The following is a 17,655-nucleotide window of genomic DNA, read 5'->3' as shown; positions in this document are numbered from 1 at the left end:
GGAAGAAAGAACGGTTAGCACCTCTATGCCACAAACACAGCGTGGACTTGGTGCGCATGGCTGCGCAAGACACATGAGTGCCTTCTTGTTGCACTACCTCCAACATGACCCTCGTATTGTCAAAATTAGAAGTGATGATGACTACTGGCTTGCCACACTATTAGATCCCCGGGACAAGTCCAAATTTTGTGACATAATTCCACCCATAGAAAGGGACGCACGTATGCAGGAGTATCAGCAGAAGCTGTTACTCGATCTTAGCTCGGCTTTTCCACCAAACAACCGTGCAGGTGAAGGGAGTGATTCTCCCAGTTGTAACTTGACAAACATGGGACGGCCTCGTCATCTTCAACAGTCTACCCGTACCAGTAGGACCGTATCTGGTGCTGGTAACAGCAATTTTATGGAATCTTTTCATAATTTTTTTAGACCCTCCTTTGCAAGGCCACCAGAGACAACAAGTCTGACACATAGTCAACGGATGGAGAGGATGATACAGGAGTATCTCCAAATGAACATCGATGCAATGACTTTGCAAATGGAGCCTTGCTCCTTTTGTGCTTCAAATCTAGAAAAATGTCAAGAGCTCTCCAGTTACGCCTCGAAGATTTTGTCGTGTCCAGCTGCCAGCGTTGTCTCTGAACGTGTCTTCAGTGCTGCTGGGTGTGTGCTGACAGATAAGCGCACGCGTCTGTCCAGTGACAATGTGGACAGACTGACGTTCATCAAAATGAACAAGTCATGGATCCAGAAGGAATTTACTACCCCTGTGTCATCCTGGGGAGAGTAAATGCTTGTGGATTTGGAATGTGCTTGATGCAAATCAAAACATCCTGTTTGCAACTAGGGCACAAGTGCTGCCACTGATAAGGTGTCTGTGTGGGGCCCAATTTTTGGAAAAAAAGGGAGACTCCGCTTGGAGTAACCCTTGCTTGCTGTGTTTTTTAAAAATGATACAAGATGAACAGATCTGAAGGCAAGATGAAGCCAACATCATGTCTCCGCCTGCACTTTTCTCACAAACCTGCATTTTTCCAGGGACACCCTACTCAACACCGTCTACAGACAGCAGCCAGATCTCTGTCCCTCAGATGTGGTCAAATAAAAGGCCACTTACTGCGACCCATGACAAAGCTAAGTGGTTGACTCTATCCCTCTGTAAGCTGTTGGCTACCGAAATGCTGCCTTTACGCGTAGTGGACACACAGGATTTTACAGACCTTATGTCTGTCGCTGTGCCCCAGTACCAGATGCCCAATCACCACTGCTTCTCCAAGAAAAGCATGCCCGCGCTACACCGGCATGTCGCACACAACATCACCACTTCCTTGAGAAAATCTGTGTGCGACAGGGTGCATTTCAACACAGATACTTGGACCAGTAAGCATAGACAGGGTCATTACATGTCACTGACTGGGCACTGGCAAACTATGGTGAGAGATGGAGAAGGGTCTGCTGTACAAGTCTTGCCGTCCCCACGAGTTGTTTCAATCCTTGTTCTGTATGTAGAAGTTAATACACTGCTTCTGCCTCTTCAACCTCGTGTGGGTCGTCTACCTTTGCGCAAACCCTGTGTGGTCAGGCCACCCTTCCTTGCAACTGCGCACAAGGACTACCACACACCTCCTTACTATGCTGGCAGCAGAGCTCAATGCCATCAGGCGGTCAAAGTTTTACTTTGAAATGTATGGGAAATGTGAGTCACACCGCTATTACAGAGAATAGTAGTCAGGCAGGGTCAAAACATTAATTGAGGAACAGGAACAGAATGGGACGGCCAGGACTTAATCAGAAAACAAGCAGAGGTGAAATGCGTATCGGCCAACAAGGTACATAAACAGCAAGCAGGAAAAGTAGTCAGGTAACAAGCACACAAAATCATAAAACTGAACTGGGGGTAAAATTAACCAGAGGTTCATAGCTATGTCTGGCAGTGGTCTGCAGACAGGATGGGCATAAAAAAGGGTGTGGTGTCTTCCCATTGGTTGTAGCTGAATGATGGTATTTCATCTGTGAGATACCCACCAGCTACATTCAGCCAGAGATTCTGCATCTGTCAAGGTAATGCAGCCCAGTGGGTGAGCATAACCTGCGTCCACCTGCGCCGCTGGCATCGACTACTCTCCCATCATCAGCACTATTCATGAAAGGAACACGTTGTCACCTGGCGACCGGAGTACAAATTGACGGAGCGGACTCCGTTGGTGACTTAACAGCCGTGTGCGGCAATGATGCAAACCTGGCTGCGGGCCATCCTCAGGGCAATGTGACACACGTGCCTTTTATGGCTCACGTGTTGATCCGAATTCTCCAGCAATTTTTAAAACACCATCACGGCCTACATGGCCTTGTGCAGCGGGCACGCTCGCTATGTGCTCACTTCCATCGTGCGCACACAGCAGCTCAACAACTTTCATCACTCCGGAAGTCTTAGGGTCTGGCAGTTAAACGCCGGAAATGCGATGTTCCGACACGCAGGAATTGGAATCTGCACATGTTGCAGCGTGTGTGGCAGCACCGCAGAGCCCTGCTGAAATACGGTAAGACATATAGCCTGGGATAAGTTGATCCAGAGGTGGTGCAGATCACGCTGCTGGAGTGGTGTCAGATCAAGGACCTATGCACCCTGCTACACAGTTTTGAAATGTCGACGAAGATGTTTAGCACTGGCAATGTCATTCTCAGCGTGACAATTCTGGTCATCTACATGATGGAGCACACTGTAATTATTATTCGGAGTCAGGTGTTGGGACAAGAGGAAGGGGAGGAAGTACAGGAGGAGTCATATGCGGAAGGGATAACAAGATCTACGAGGTCCAGATGGTCAGCGGCACCTATGCGGCAGTCATGGTGAGGGAGAGGGATTAACAAGGGCGCATAGTATCAGCAAAAAGTGTTGATGAAAGTGCAGGAGCCCATGAAGAAATGGAGGACGAACTGGCGATGGGCATGGAAGACTCAGCAGATGAGTGAGAGCTTGCTCACATTTCGGTTGTGCGAGGTTGTGGGTAGAGGGCAGAGGAAGGATGCACGATTCTCACCTCTCTGCCACCAACACACCAAGGACTTGGTCCTCCTGGATGCACAAGACACATGAGCGCCTTCTTGCTGCACTACCTACATGACCCTCGGATTGTATGAATTTGAAGTAATCCTGAATACTGGGTTGCCACACTGTTAGATCCCCGGTACAAGACAAAATTTGGCGAACTAATTCCTGCCATAGAAATAGACGCACGTATACAGGAGTATCTGCAGAATGTGGTACGCAATCTTAGATCTACTTTTCCACTAAACACCAGTGCTGCACAGAGTGAATCTCAACACTTTGTCATGGATAGGAGGAAATGGTCTTTTACTTGTCCACATCGGAGGGACCGAGGGATGGCTGCTGTGCTGAGATGGCGTTGAGTACGGTGTCCCTGCACAGTTGCACTTTTGGTCATATCCCAAAATGAGTTGAAAAAGGACAGATGCTGTTGGAAAGGGGAACAGGTGTGTTGGAAAGGGGAAAAAAGTTTTGGTCCGTGGATTTGGTGGTTAAACAACTGTAACATTTGCTGAAGAAACAACATCTGTTACAGTGGGACTGGCAGATTTGGATAAAGTGGTATATAATCTGTGACCGCTATATAACAAAAATTAATAAGAAAAGAAAGAGAAAGGTATATATCACCTTCAGCAGTCAGTGTCCACCGTGCTCCCAGTTGGAAAAGGAGAGGTTGGCAACTTGAAGGTTTGGTGGAGGATACAGAGCTGTGTGGCTATGAAACTAATAGTAGCCTGAACCGAGTTAGACGCCATTCGGATCTGGAGACTGTGAGCCCTGTTAGCGTCACAGGGTCCACATGCCCACCCAGCCCAGGAACTCCCTGTTAACAACACAGGGGCCATTGAGTACGCTGACCGTGTGCGTAGGGGCCACACCTGTGGACAGCAGGCGCATCAGCAGCAGCAGGCCTGTTAATGCCACTGGGCTGCACAAGCAGGACTGTTAGGACAGGAGCTGGTCTTAACCGTTCTGCGTTACCAACTGTGGTGGTGGCCTGCATCCACCACCCTATCCCTGCCTACCTCTGGCCTAAAGCCGCAATGGGTTCAACACATGGAGGTGTGCTCTTTCGGAGCATAATAGAAGACTGCGCACCTCCTTGTTGGCTCCAGCCCCTTTTATAACCTGGGTCCGCCCCAAACCAGGGTGAACCACAATGCACCTCCTGGAGACAAAAGCAGAGTGACACGTCATGAGTGGCATAACTAGCGTCCTATTTGGAAACGCAACTTCAATGATGACCTCATGGCTGCCATGACCCAAACACCTCACCAGTCATCGTCTGACCATCAATAATGCGGTGACAAGTCATAGGTGTGGGCCTCTGCAAGCCATTTGGGAGGACACCTGATGCCCTGTGGTCTATATGGGACCCCCACATCAGGGCCAGGGCCAAAGAGTTCATTACCGGACCTAGTCTCTGATGCAGGAAGTGCCTGAGCATGCTCAGTAGCATGAAATACAGTCTCTGAAAAAAGACTATCAGCTTTAGCATGGTGTCTAGGCACAAAACAGGACTTAGACCCGGCACAGAATGCAAGCACCTGTGCAAAGAGGCTTTTCACACTTAGTGTGGGAGCATGCGCTGTATCCCGAAATGAAGACTTAGCGTCAGGAATGGCACAGTCAGGCTGAGCATACTCACTAGGCGAAACACTGTAATTATGCTGCAGCTGGGGTACATCGGCACACGCATGCGCACTAGCTGCCTCTCCACACTTAGACGTGGAGGGGAAATTTGTCTTGGAGATGCTGTCTATGAACAGAAGGAAAAGCTAAAGGAAGCCTGACTTTCTATCCCTCCGAATTATGAAATGCAGCAATGAATTCCATGAGTTTGCTATAACATTAGCGTAGCTAAATGTGCATGAGGGTGTGATGTAGAGGTGCTAGAAATAGCTTGTCACCAGTGGGGCACTAATGGAATACAACAGCCAGTTCTATGATGCCACAAAATGGCAGTATTTTGTGCTATCATTATAGCTTATTAAAAACAGAGCACGAGGTTGTCATGCAGAGGTGCTGCACATAGATTTGCAGTAGTGTGAATAGACAAAAGTACAATAGCCACGTTTAGGATACAACTAGGTACAGTGAGTGTTTGCTAGTATAATGGCTGAGTTTAAAAAAGTTTGAGTGTGCAATGCAGGCAGATGTCCTGCAAATATCGTTCCAATACTGTGAATTGACAAAAGTACAATAGCCACGTTTAGGATACAACTAGGTACAGTGAGTGTTTGCTAGTATAATGGCTGAGTTTAAAAAAGTTTGAGTGTGCAATGCAGGCAGACGTGCTGCAAATAACGTTCCAATACTGTGAATAGACAAAAGTACAATAGCCACGTTTAGGATACAACTAGGTACACTGAGTGTTTGCTACTATAAATGGCTGAGTTTAAAAAAGTTTGAGTGTGCAATGCAGGCAGACGTGCTGCAAATAACGTTCCAATACTGTGAATTGACAAAAGTACAATAGCCACGTTTAGGATACAACTAGGTACAGTGAGTGTTTGCTAGTATAATGGCTGAGTTTAAAAAAGTTTGAGTGTGCAATGCAGGCAGACGTGCTGCAAATAACGTTCCAATACTGTGAATTGACAAAAGTACAATAGCCACGTTTAGGATACAACTAGGTACAGTGAGTGTTTGCTAGTATAATGGCTGAGTTTAAAAAAGTTTGAGTGTGCAATGCAGGCAGACGTGCTGCAAATAACGTTCCAATACTGTGAATTGACAAAAGTACAATAGCCACGTTTAGGATACAACTAGGTACAGTGAGTGTTTGCTAGTATAATGGCTGAGTTTAAAAAAGTTTGAGTGTGCAATGCAGGCAGACGTGCTGCAAATAACGTTCCAATACTGTGAATTGACAAAAGTACAATAGCCACGTTTAGGATACAACTAGGTACAGTGAGTGTTTGCTAGTATAATGGCTGAGTTTAAAAAAGTTAGAGTGTGCAATGCAGGCAGACGTGCTGCAAATATCGTTCCAATACTGTGAATAGACAAAAGTAAAATAGCCACGTTTAGGATACAACTAGGTACACTGAGTGTTTGCTAGTATAATGGCTGAGTTTAAAAAAGTTAGAGTGTGCAATGCAGGCAGACGTGCTGCAAATAACGTTCCAATACTGTGAATAGACAAAAGTACAATAGCCACGTTTAGGATACAACTAGGTACACTGAGTGTTTGCTACTATAAATGGCTGAGTTTAAAAAAGTTTGAGTGTGCAATGCAGGCAGACGTGCTGCAAATAACGTTCCAATACTGTGAATTGACAAAAGTACAATAGCCACGTTTAGGATACAACTAGGTACACTGAGTGTTTGCTACTATAAATGGCTGAGTTTAAAAAAGTTTGAGTGTGCAATGCAGGCAGACGTGCTGCAAATAACGTTCCAATACTGTGAATTGACAAAAGTACAATAGCCACGTTTAGGATACAACTAGGTACACTGAGTGTTTGCTAGTATAATGGCTGAGTTTAAAAAAGTTAGAGTGTGCAATGCAGGCAGACGTGCTGCAAATATCGTTCCAATACTGTGAATAGACAAAAGTACAATAGCCACGTTTAGGATACAACTAGGTACACTGAGTGTTTGCTACTATAAATGGCTGAGTTTAAAAAAGTTAGAGTGTGCAATGCAGGCAGACGTGCTGCAAATATCGTTCCAATACTGTGAATAGACAAAAGTACAATAGCCACGTTTAGGATACAACTAGGTACACTGAGTGTTTGCTAGTATAATGGCTTAGTAACAATGAGTTGTAGTGTGCAATGCAGGCAGACGTGCTCTGCAAATGTCTTTGCACTAGTGGGACTATAGCAAAGTCCAATAGCCACGTTTAGGATGCCACTAGGTACACTGAGTGTTTGCTAGTAAAATTGCTTAGTTTAAAAAAGTTGGAGTGTGCAATGCAGGCAGATGTGCTCTGCTAATATCTTTGCACTAGTGGGACTATAGCAAAGTCCAATAGCCACGTATAGGATGCCACTAGGTACACTGAGTGTTTGCTAGTATAATGGCTTAGTTAAAATGAGTTTGAGTGTGCAATGCAGGCAGACGCGCTATGCAAATGTCTTTGCACTAGTGGGACTATAGCAAAGTCCAATAGCCACGTATAGGATGCCACTAGGTACACTGAGTGTTTGCTAGTATAATGGCTTGGTTTTAATGAGTTGGAGTGTGCAATGCAGGCAGACGCGCTCTGCAAATGTCTTTGCACTAGTGGGTCTATAGCAAAGTCCAATAGCCACGTATAGGATGCCACTAGGTACACTGAGTGTTTGCTAGTATAATGGCTTGGTTAGAATGAGTTGTAGTGTGCAATGCAGGCAGATGTGCTCTGCTAATGTCTTTGCACTAGTGGGACTATAGCAAAGTCCAATAGCCACGTATAGGATGCCACTAGGTACACTGAGTGTTTGCTAGTATAATGGCTGAGTTTAAAAAAGTTAGAGTGTGCAATGCAGGCAGACGTGCTGCAAATATCGTTCCAATACTGTGAATAGACAAAAGTACAATAGCCACGTTTAGGATACAACTAGGTACACTGAGTGTTTGCTACTATAAATGGCTGAGTTTAAAAAAGTTTGAGTGTGCAATGCAGGCAGACGTGCTGCAAATAACGTTCCAATACTGTGAATTGACAAAAGTACAATAGCCACGTTTAGGATACAACTAGGTACACTGAGTGTTTGCTACTATAAATGGCTGAGTTTAAAAAAGTTAGAGTGTGCAATGCAGGCAGACGTGCTGCAAATATCGTTCCAATACTGTGAATAGACAAAAGTACAATAGCCACGTTTAGGATACAACTAGGTACACTGAGTGTTTGCTAGTATAATGGCTTAGTAACAATGAGTTGTAGTGTGCAATGCAGGCAGACGTGCTCTGCAAATGTCTTTGCACTAGTGGGACTATAGCAAAGTCCAATAGCCACGTTTAGGATGCCACTAGGTACACTGAGTGTTTGCTAGTAAAATTGCTTAGTTTAAAAAAGTTGGAGTGTGCAATGCAGGCAGATGTGCTCTGCTAATATCTTTGCACTAGTGGGACTATAGCAAAGTCCAATAGCCACGTATAGGATGCCACTAGGTACACTGAGTGTTTGCTAGTATAATGGCTTAGTTAAAATGAGTTTGAGTGTGCAATGCAGGCAGACGCGCTATGCAAATGTCTTTGCACTAGTGGGACTATAGCAAAGTCCAATAGCCACGTATAGGATGCCACTAGGTACACTGAGTGTTTGCTAGTATAATGGCTTGGTTTTAATGAGTTGGAGTGTGCAATGCAGGCAGACGCGCTCTGCAAATGTCTTTGCACTAGTGGGACTATAGCAAAGTCCAATAGCCACGTATAGGATGCCACTAGGTACACTGAGTGTTTGCTAGTATAATGGCTTGGTTAGAATGAGTTGTAGTGTGCAATGCAGGCAGATGTGCTCTGCTAATGTCTTTGCACTAGTGGGACTATAGCAAAGTCCAATAGCCACGTATAGGATGCCACTAGGTACACTGAGTGTTTGCTAGTATAATGGCTTAGTTAAAATGAGTTTGAGTGTGCAATGCAGGCAGACGCGCTATGCAAATGTCTTTGCACTAGTGGGACTATAGCAAAGTCCAATAGCCACGTATAGGATGCCACTAGGTACACTGAGTGTTTGCTAGTATAATGGCTTGGTTAGAATGAGTTGTAGTGTGCAATGCAGGCAGATGTGCTCTGCTAATGTCTTTGCACTAGTGGGACTATAGCAAAGTCCAATAGCCACGTATAGGATGCCACTAGGTACACTGAGTGTTTGCTAGTATAATGGCTTAGTTAAAATGAGTTTGAGTGTGCAATGCCGGCAGACGCGCTATGCAAATGTCTTTGCACTAGTGGGACTATAGCAAAGTCCAATAGCCACGTATAGGATGCCACTAGGTACACTGAGTGTTTGCTAGTATAATGGCTTGGTTTTAATGAGTTGGAGTGTGCAATGCAGGCAGACGCGCTCTGCAAATGTCTTTGCACTAGTGGGACTATAGCAAAGTCCAATAGCCACGTATAGGATGCCACTAGGTACACTGAGTGTTTGCTAGTATAATGGCTTGGTTAGAATGAGTTGTAGTGTGCAATGCAGGCAGACGCGCTCTGCAAATGTCTTTGCACTAGTGGGACTATAGCAAAGTCCAATAGCCACGTATAGGATGCCACTAGGTACACTGAGTGTTTGCTAGTATAATGGCTTGGTTAGAATGAGTTGTAGTGTGCAATGCAGGCAGACGCGCTCTGCAAATGTCTTTGCACTAGTGGGACTATAGCAAAGTCCAATAGCCACGTATAGGATGCCACTAGGTACACTGAGTGTTTGCTAGTATAATGGCTTAGTTATCAGTTGGAGTGTGCAGAGGACAAGAGGGTACAGTGGCAGGATTGTGGTGCTCTGGGTAGAGGAATGGAAGCCTGCCTTTCTATTCCCTCCTAATGGTGAAATGCAGGTAGGAAATCCCTGACCTGGGCTACACAGACGCTGTTGCTGTTTGCAGGACCTGTCACCTATGGCTCTCTGACCCTGCCGGTTGGAGCCCTTAAAAGGACTGCTATAAAGTGCTCTCCCTAAGCTGTCTAACGCTGTGTATGCAGCGCATACAGCTGTATCGGCTATAGGACTCAGGAAGACGGAGCTGCGACAGTGATGTCTGACACCAAAGACGCAGAAGGCAGATAATGGCGTCCGTGAAGAAAATGTCCGGTTTTATAATGCAGGGACATGTGACATGCAGATCCTATCACACATGCCGTTGCTTCTCTGGCTCAAAGTCCACTTAGCTGTGTGTGTGTCTGGGATTGGCTGACATGCTGGCCCGCCCCACAAGACGCGCGCGCTTAGGGAAGGAAGACAAGAAAAAAAAAAAAAAAAAATGGCGATCGCCATTATAGAAACAGCAGTGATCTGAAGGCGCTGTTCACGCACACTATACACTGAAATGTGATAATAGTTTGATTCACAGAGTGACTTACACTATTACAGCAGAAACCAAGCTATGATTAAGCTGTTTTTTGGCTGCTAGAACCGTTCTCGAACGTTTCTAGAACTACCGAGCTTTTGCAAAAAGCTCGAGTTCTAGTTCGATCTAGAACATGCCCCAAAATCACTCGAGCCGCGAACTGGAGAACCACGAACCACGAACCGCGCTCAACTCTAGTTGCCACTAATTGGGCCACACACACCCCACTTGACTAGCATCAGTTGACCCCACTTTTGAAAAAGAAAAAGATGCTTTGCATGAAGCACTCTCAAAAATACGCGTGCCTTTCCCGTCCCCTGGCTGACCCAGGGGAAGAAAAGTCCTCTGAGAGCCATGACTTGTTCATCTTGGTTCTTTTAGAAACACAGCGAGGGGACTCCAACCACAGTCTCCCTCGTTTCCACTAACTGGGCCACACACAACCCACTTGACTGGCATCAGTTGACCCAATTTTCAAGATGAAAAAGATGCTTTGCATGAAGCACTCTCAAAAATACGCGTGCCTTTCCCGTCCCCTGGCTGACCCAGGGGAAGAAAAGTCCTCTGAGAGCCATGTCCACATTGTCAGTGGACAGACACGTGTGCTTATCTGCCAGCAGACCCCCAGCAGCACTGAAGACAGGTTCCGAGAGAACGCTGGCTGCAGGACACGACAAGATCCCCAAGGCGTACGTGGCGAGCTCAGGCAATTTATCAAGATTGGAAGCCTAAAATGAGCAGGGCTCAAGTTGCACAATAATGGAATCGATGTTTCCTTGCATATACTCATATATCTGTGTGTCCTCCTCTTTTTCCTTGTCCAGCTATTTTGTTTTCACATGAGTATATGTCCTTGTCACTTTCCCATGTGTTTGTGTTGTGTTGTGAGTTGTTTGTCACCTTTTGGACACCTTTGAGGGTGTTTTCTAGGTGTTTTTATGTGTTTGTGATTGCCTGCTATTGTTTCTTATGCAGTTCGAGTTCGGTTCGTCGAACGTTCGACGAGCCGAACTCGAATGGGACCTCCGTTCGGCGAACCGACCTCGAGCCGAACCGGGACCGGTTCGCTCATCTCTACTCATAAGACATTGCATAACAACCTGTGGGGTCCACAGTTTGTTGTTGCCTCTTCAAAAAGTAAGAAATATGATGCTAAAGCAACATTTTTGTGAAAAAAATGAAAATTTTCAATATGGCAACCTAAGCTTATCAAATTCTGTGAAGTACTCTTGGATTCAAACTGCTCAATATACACCTAGATAAAAGCCTTGAGGTGTCTTGTTTCCAGAATGGGGTCACTTGTGGGGGACCTCCACTGTTTAGGCACCTTAGGGGCTTTCCAAATGCAACATAGCGTCTGCTAATGATTCCAGCCAATTGTGCAGTCAAATGGCGCTCCTTCCCTTCCGAGCCCTGCTGTGCACCCAAACAGTTGATTTTCATCACACATAAGGTATCAGCATACTCAGGAGAAATTGCACAATAAATCTTATGCTGAATTTTTTCCTTTTACACTTGTAAAAAAAAAAGCTACCTGGTTGAAGTAACAATTTTGTGGTAAAAATGTATTTTTTTATTTTCACAGCTCAACATTATAAACTTCTGTGAAGCACCTGAGGGTTCAGGGTACTCACCAAACATCTAGATAAATTCCTTCAGGGGTCTATTTTCCAAAATGGGGCCACATGTTGGGGAGCTTCACTGTATAGACACCTCAGGGGCTCTCCTAATGCAACATAGCGTCCACTATTGATTCCAGCCAATTTTGCAGTCAAATGGCGCTCCTTCCCTTCCGAGCCCTGTCATGCGCCCAAACAGTTGATTTCCACCACATATAAGGTATCGCCAAACTCAGGAGAAATTGCACAATAAATTTCATGGTGATTTTTTTCCTGTTAACTTTGTGAAAAAAGATACCTGGTTGAAATAACAATTTTGTGGTAAAATTTTATTTTTTTATTTTCATGGCTCAACGTTATAAAATTCTGTGAAGCACCTGGGGGTTCAGGGTACTCACTAAACATCTAGATAAATTCCTTGAGGGGCCTAGTTTCCAAAACGGGGTCACTTGTGCGGGGTTTCTGCTGTTTAGGTACCTTAGGGGACCTCCAAATGCGACATGGTGCCCGCAATCTTTTTCAGCCAAATTTCCTTTCCAAAATTCAAATATTGCTCCTTTCGTTCCAAGCAACAAAGGTTTCAGACCACATGTGAGGTATCACCGCTCTCATAAAAAAGTGGGTAATAAACATTGAGGTCAAATTTTTGGAATTACCTCTTGAAAAAGTGAGAAAATTGATGCTAAAGCAACATTTTTGAGAAAATTATTAAAATTTTCAATATGACAACGTAACGTTAACAAAATCTGTGAAGTACCTGTGGATCCAAAATTCTCATTATACCCCTAGATAGAAGCCTTGAGGGGTCTAGTTTCTAAAATGGCATCACTTGTGAGGGGTTTCTTCTGTTTAGGTACCTTAGCGGACCTGTAAATGCAACATGGTGCCCGCAATCTATTTCAGCCAAATTTGCTTTCCAAAATTCAAATATTGCTCCTTCTGTTCCGAGCCCTCCCATTTGTCCAAACAGAGGTTTCTGACCACATGTGGGGTATCAGTGCGTTAATAAGAAAGTGGGGAACAAGTTTTGTGGTCCATTTTGTTGTGTTATTTCTTCTAAAAGTGAATAAATTTGGGTTAGAGCAACATTTTTAGGTAAAATTTAAATTTTTGCTTTTTTTCATTCCACATTGCTTTTGTTCATGTGAAGCACCTGAAGGGTTAATAAACTTCTTGAATGTGGTTTTGAGTACTTTGGGGGGTGCAGTTTTTAGAATGGGGTCACTTTTGGGTATTTTCTGTCATCTAGGCCTATCGAAGTCACTTCAAATATGATGTGGTCCCTAAAAAAATGGTTTTGTAAATTTTCATGTAAAAATGAGAAATCGCTGATAAACTTTGAACTCTTCTAACTTCCTAACAAAAAAAAAATTTTGCTTCTAAAATTGTGCTTATGTAAAGTAGACAAGTGGGAAATGTTATTTATTAACTATTTTGTGTCACAGAAATCTCTGGTTTAACAGTATAAAAATTCAAAAGTTGAAAATTGCTAAATTTGCAAAATTTTTGCCAAAATTCAATTTTTTTCATAAATAAACGCAAAAAATATTGTCCTAAATTTGGTACTATCATGAAGTCCAATGTGTGACAAAAAAACAATCTCAAAATTACCAGGATCCGTTGAAGCGTTCCAGAGTTATAACCTCATGAAGTGACACTGGTCAGAATTGCAAAATTTGGTCTGGTCATTAAGGTGAAAATTAGCTCCGTCACTAAGGGGTTAAGGTACCTTAAAATTAAGTTTGTTTCCATAAATTTTCTTTGTAGATTTTTTTGACAGAATCGAACTGGGGACTATTTGGTGGGAGTTTTGAAATGTTTGTATTTCAGAGTTATTAGTTTTATGTTAAGTAAATGGGGTTTTTTTGCACCTGATTATGTGTAGTCTCTTTTATTACATCCCTATGAAGGTCACTGATCACTTTTAGAGCACTGAAATTGCAAATATTAGATATTATAGGTATTTTTCTAGCCTGCGCCTGACAGTCACATTGTATGTGAACTCGTTAGAACCGATATTGTATGTGATGGAGGGTTAAGTGGAATTTGCTTGCTCAGTGAACAAAGAGGTTCTCTGATGAAAATTATAGTCAATAAGTATAAGATAATTGTTCAAAATTGGATTTCTCAGTTGATTGTATATGCTTGATGTGACTTTATTTTCAGAAATTTGATTTATATACAATGTTTCTGCCTTTTCCGGGTTTTTTTGAAGAATTATCTACATAATAATGAAAATATACAACAAATCGATGATATGTCCAATTTAAAGATAAGATATGTTGAACAATATTTTTATACACAGTATAGAAACTCTACCAACTTATTGTATTTCTTGCTCGATTTTTCTATGGTTCTTATTTTTCTTGTTTTTCTCAGTTTATTCCATCACTGCCTTTTGAACTTCCACTGCATAACCCTATACACGGTGCCTGTGTGGCGCACCTGAGGCTCTGGTTGCCACAGCGTACTGCACCTCAATTAAGTTGCGGTAGCCATCTGAGGTAAGGGGGAGTTTAACACCTATGTTACACATTCACACTTTACATACAGCTTAGGAGCCTTCACACAGGGTGGGATGGCTCAGGGTAGGCAGGGGGGTGGCCAACATGACATGGGACTTCCCTGGTCACTGAAGCCAGCCACCTGGGGGGCGTGTTCCACTTGGGAGTAGAAATAGGCGCAACATACTCATATCAAAAACAGATGAGTCTTGACCATAGTTCTGTCAAGACACTTCTGGGACTCTTGGACTTTACTAGGCCCGGGGCTTGGAGTGGGAGCTCAACCAGGGTACCTAATTGCTGAGGGGGACATCCTGAGAAAAGGACATTCACTCTTTCTCTTCTCAAACACTGGTGGTGGCCCCCTACTTGCTTAGGACTGACCGGAGCTAACAATGGCAGAAAATAGCACCTGGGTGCAGCTTTAAATCATTGAGTAAAAGAACCTGGAACTGCAGTTGCCAACTCAGACTCTGTTTAGCGACACCGTCACCCCACACTTCGGCACTTCCATGGGACTGCCATTTCCCAGTCATCCACCCGGGGCCTGCTCTGCCTGCGGGGAGCGACACCATCCCAACTGCCATAACCCCTGCCCTGGGGAGGAATTCTCCCTGGCTATATACCACAGGTGGCGTCACGACAAATATAAAAATATTGTTAGACAAATCTTATCTTTAATTTAGACATGTCGTCCATTTGTTGTTTATTTTTACTGTAGATAATGCTTGAAAAAGGTCTCAACTAGAGATGAGCGATGTTCGAGGTTTGAGGTTCACCAATTTCATGTTCGAGTGATTTTGGGGGGTGTTCGAGTCATTCGACGAACTCGAGCCTTTTGCTAAAAGCTCAACAGTTCGAGTAACGTTCGAGAACGGTTCGAGCACCAAAAGCGTGGCTTTTTACAGCTACGTGTGCAGGGAGCCATCGCTGGCAAGTCACAGGCACCCACGATACTTGGCTGTGAAGGCGGCGGTCATTAAACTCAGTGAAAGCTCTGCTATCAGGAGTTCAACGATCACCACAGGTAATGTACCTCGCTATCCTCCAGACAGCAGCACTTGTCATGCCCTGCAGTGACAGCTCTGCTATCAGGAGTGCAGCGATCACCGCAGGTAATGTACCTTGCTATCCTCCTGACAGCAGCACTTGTCATGCACTGCAGTGACACCTCTGCTTATCAGGAGTGCAGCGATCACCGCAGGTAATCTACCTCGCTATCCTCCTGACAGCAGAACTTGTCATCCCCTGCAGTGACCTGGGCTGACCTATGAATGTTAGCTTATATCACTGCATTGCTCTCCCAGCAAATGTGGAACATTCTGTTCTTCATTGACTGGGACATTGACTATGGTATGGATCGTAATAGGACCCCCTTGGATTACACCACACCTGGATTTGTTTTTCTTTCTAATAAATTGGTGAAAGAGGGAATGTTTTTGGGGGTGTTTTTTCAAATAAAAATGTGTTTGTCATCTATTTTTATTTTTATAACTGACTGGGTTGGTGATGTCAGGTATCTGATTGACGGCTGACATCCCAAACCCCAGAGCTTGATGCCAGGGACATTAAACATCTGGTATTAACCCCATATATTACCCCGTTTGCCACCGCACCAGGGCAACAGAATGAGCTGGAGCGAAGCACCAGGATTGGTGCATCTAATGGATGCGCCACTTCTGGGGCGGCTGCGGCCTGCTATTTTTAGGCTGGGGAGAGTCCAATAACCATGGACCTCCCTAGTCTGAGAATATCAGACCCCAGCTGTCCGCTTTACCTTGGCTGGTGATCCAATTTTGGGGGGACCCCCACGTGTTTTTTTTTTTTTTAAATTTATTAAATTTAAAATAACTGCGGGGTGTGCCCTCAGTTTTGGATTACCAGCCAAGGTGAAGCTGCCAACTGTGGTCTGCAGGCTGCAGCCGTCTGCTTTACCCTAGCTGGCTATAAAAAATAGGGGGAACTGCACGTCATTTTTTTAAAAAATGTATTTTTTTGGCTAAATACAAGGCTAAGCACCTCTTAGTGCCACATGAAAGGCACCAAAGGGTGCAAAATTACAAAATGCAGGAGAGTGGGACATTATGTGTCTTTCTGCCATTATACTGTACTGACAGAAAAGACTGATATGAAGTGTACAAGCACAGGAAAATCACCAGAGTGCTCTACGCTGTGAAAAGCAGCAGAAAATGGCACTGGAGTGAACATGTGACCGCCTCATGTAGGTTGAAGCTATGGATCCTGGGTAAATTTATGTATTTTCCCTCCTTCAGTTTATTTGCAGTATGCAAAAAGACGGAAGGCACACGGATGACAAACGGACCGTATACGGAACGGAACGGAAACGGATGCCACACGGATGCATCCATGAAAAAAATGGACCATTTTTTGCAGACCGCAAAAACAGATCGGTTGTGTGAATGTAGCCTTATTGTTATCTGCCGTTTATAAACAGCAGGCAGAAATAAGTGAATAGCGCCCCCCAGCGTCACAAAATCTCCGGGGTTTCATGGGGTAGCTGAGACCCTGGAGATCATGATTCAGGCCGTTTTTTCCGGTCACCGCTCACCTGATCACCTGTATACACCGTATATCACGTTACAGTAAATGACAGCGCCGGTAAAAAATTATTTATCTCCCATCTGGCATGAACAAACATCTCAGATGGGAGATAAATCTCCTTCCCGGTCCCCTCCAGTCCCTCGGTGTCACCAAAGTGCCCCCCTGACCCCCTCCCGGCAATCCAAGATGGCCACGCGCACAGCAGCGTGCCAGCCACATTCACCCTACTCCTCTGATTTCTGTCGCATGTGCCATGACACATGTGACAGAAAACTCCTCCCCAGGCCCTGCCAGGTCACCCCCTATAACCCCACCGGTGTTCCCCGGTGTCCCACGGTACCTGTGCATTGTCAATCCCTCGCGGCCCCCTCCTTCACAATAGACGCTGCCGCATGCACAGAGCGGCTGTCAGCTGAGCTTCCTGTCTTCAGTCATAGTGAGTGGCGGTAACCATGCATCTGTAAGCTACTGCACTGCCCTGCTCATGAGGTAAGGAACATAGTTGATCAGGAGACCTATACTACATTTCCAAATGGACGTATTTGCTTTTATAGTTGCCCTATATAGTAGGTGGAATAGTAATAATTTCAACAAATACCAATATTTGGAAATGTAGAATAGTTCTCCTGATTAGGCATGCCCTTACCCCATGAGCAGGGCATTGCAGCTTTGGTAGCAACAGTTACGACATGGACTCTGCTGCTGTGGACCCGTGGAGAGTGGGTGCAGATTCATTGCCCCCACATACCTCACATGGAGGGTCTGCACTCCTAGAAAATGGGGGATACAATCCCTGAGCGTGTCCCCCCATATTCTAGACGGTCCAGAGTCGTCGTGGGACCCCCCTATTTTTTTTCCCCTTACAATAAATTGGTAAAAGAGGGAATGTTTTGGGGAATGTTTTTTAAAATATTTTTTTTTTT

Source organism: Anomaloglossus baeobatrachus, chromosome 2, assembly GCF_048569485.1.
Source record: "Anomaloglossus baeobatrachus isolate aAnoBae1 chromosome 2, aAnoBae1.hap1, whole genome shotgun sequence".
Taxonomy (NCBI): Eukaryota; Metazoa; Chordata; class Amphibia; order Anura; family Aromobatidae; genus Anomaloglossus; species Anomaloglossus baeobatrachus.
The sequence above is the reverse complement of the archived record's forward strand: the minus strand, read 5'-3'. Positions refer to the sequence as shown.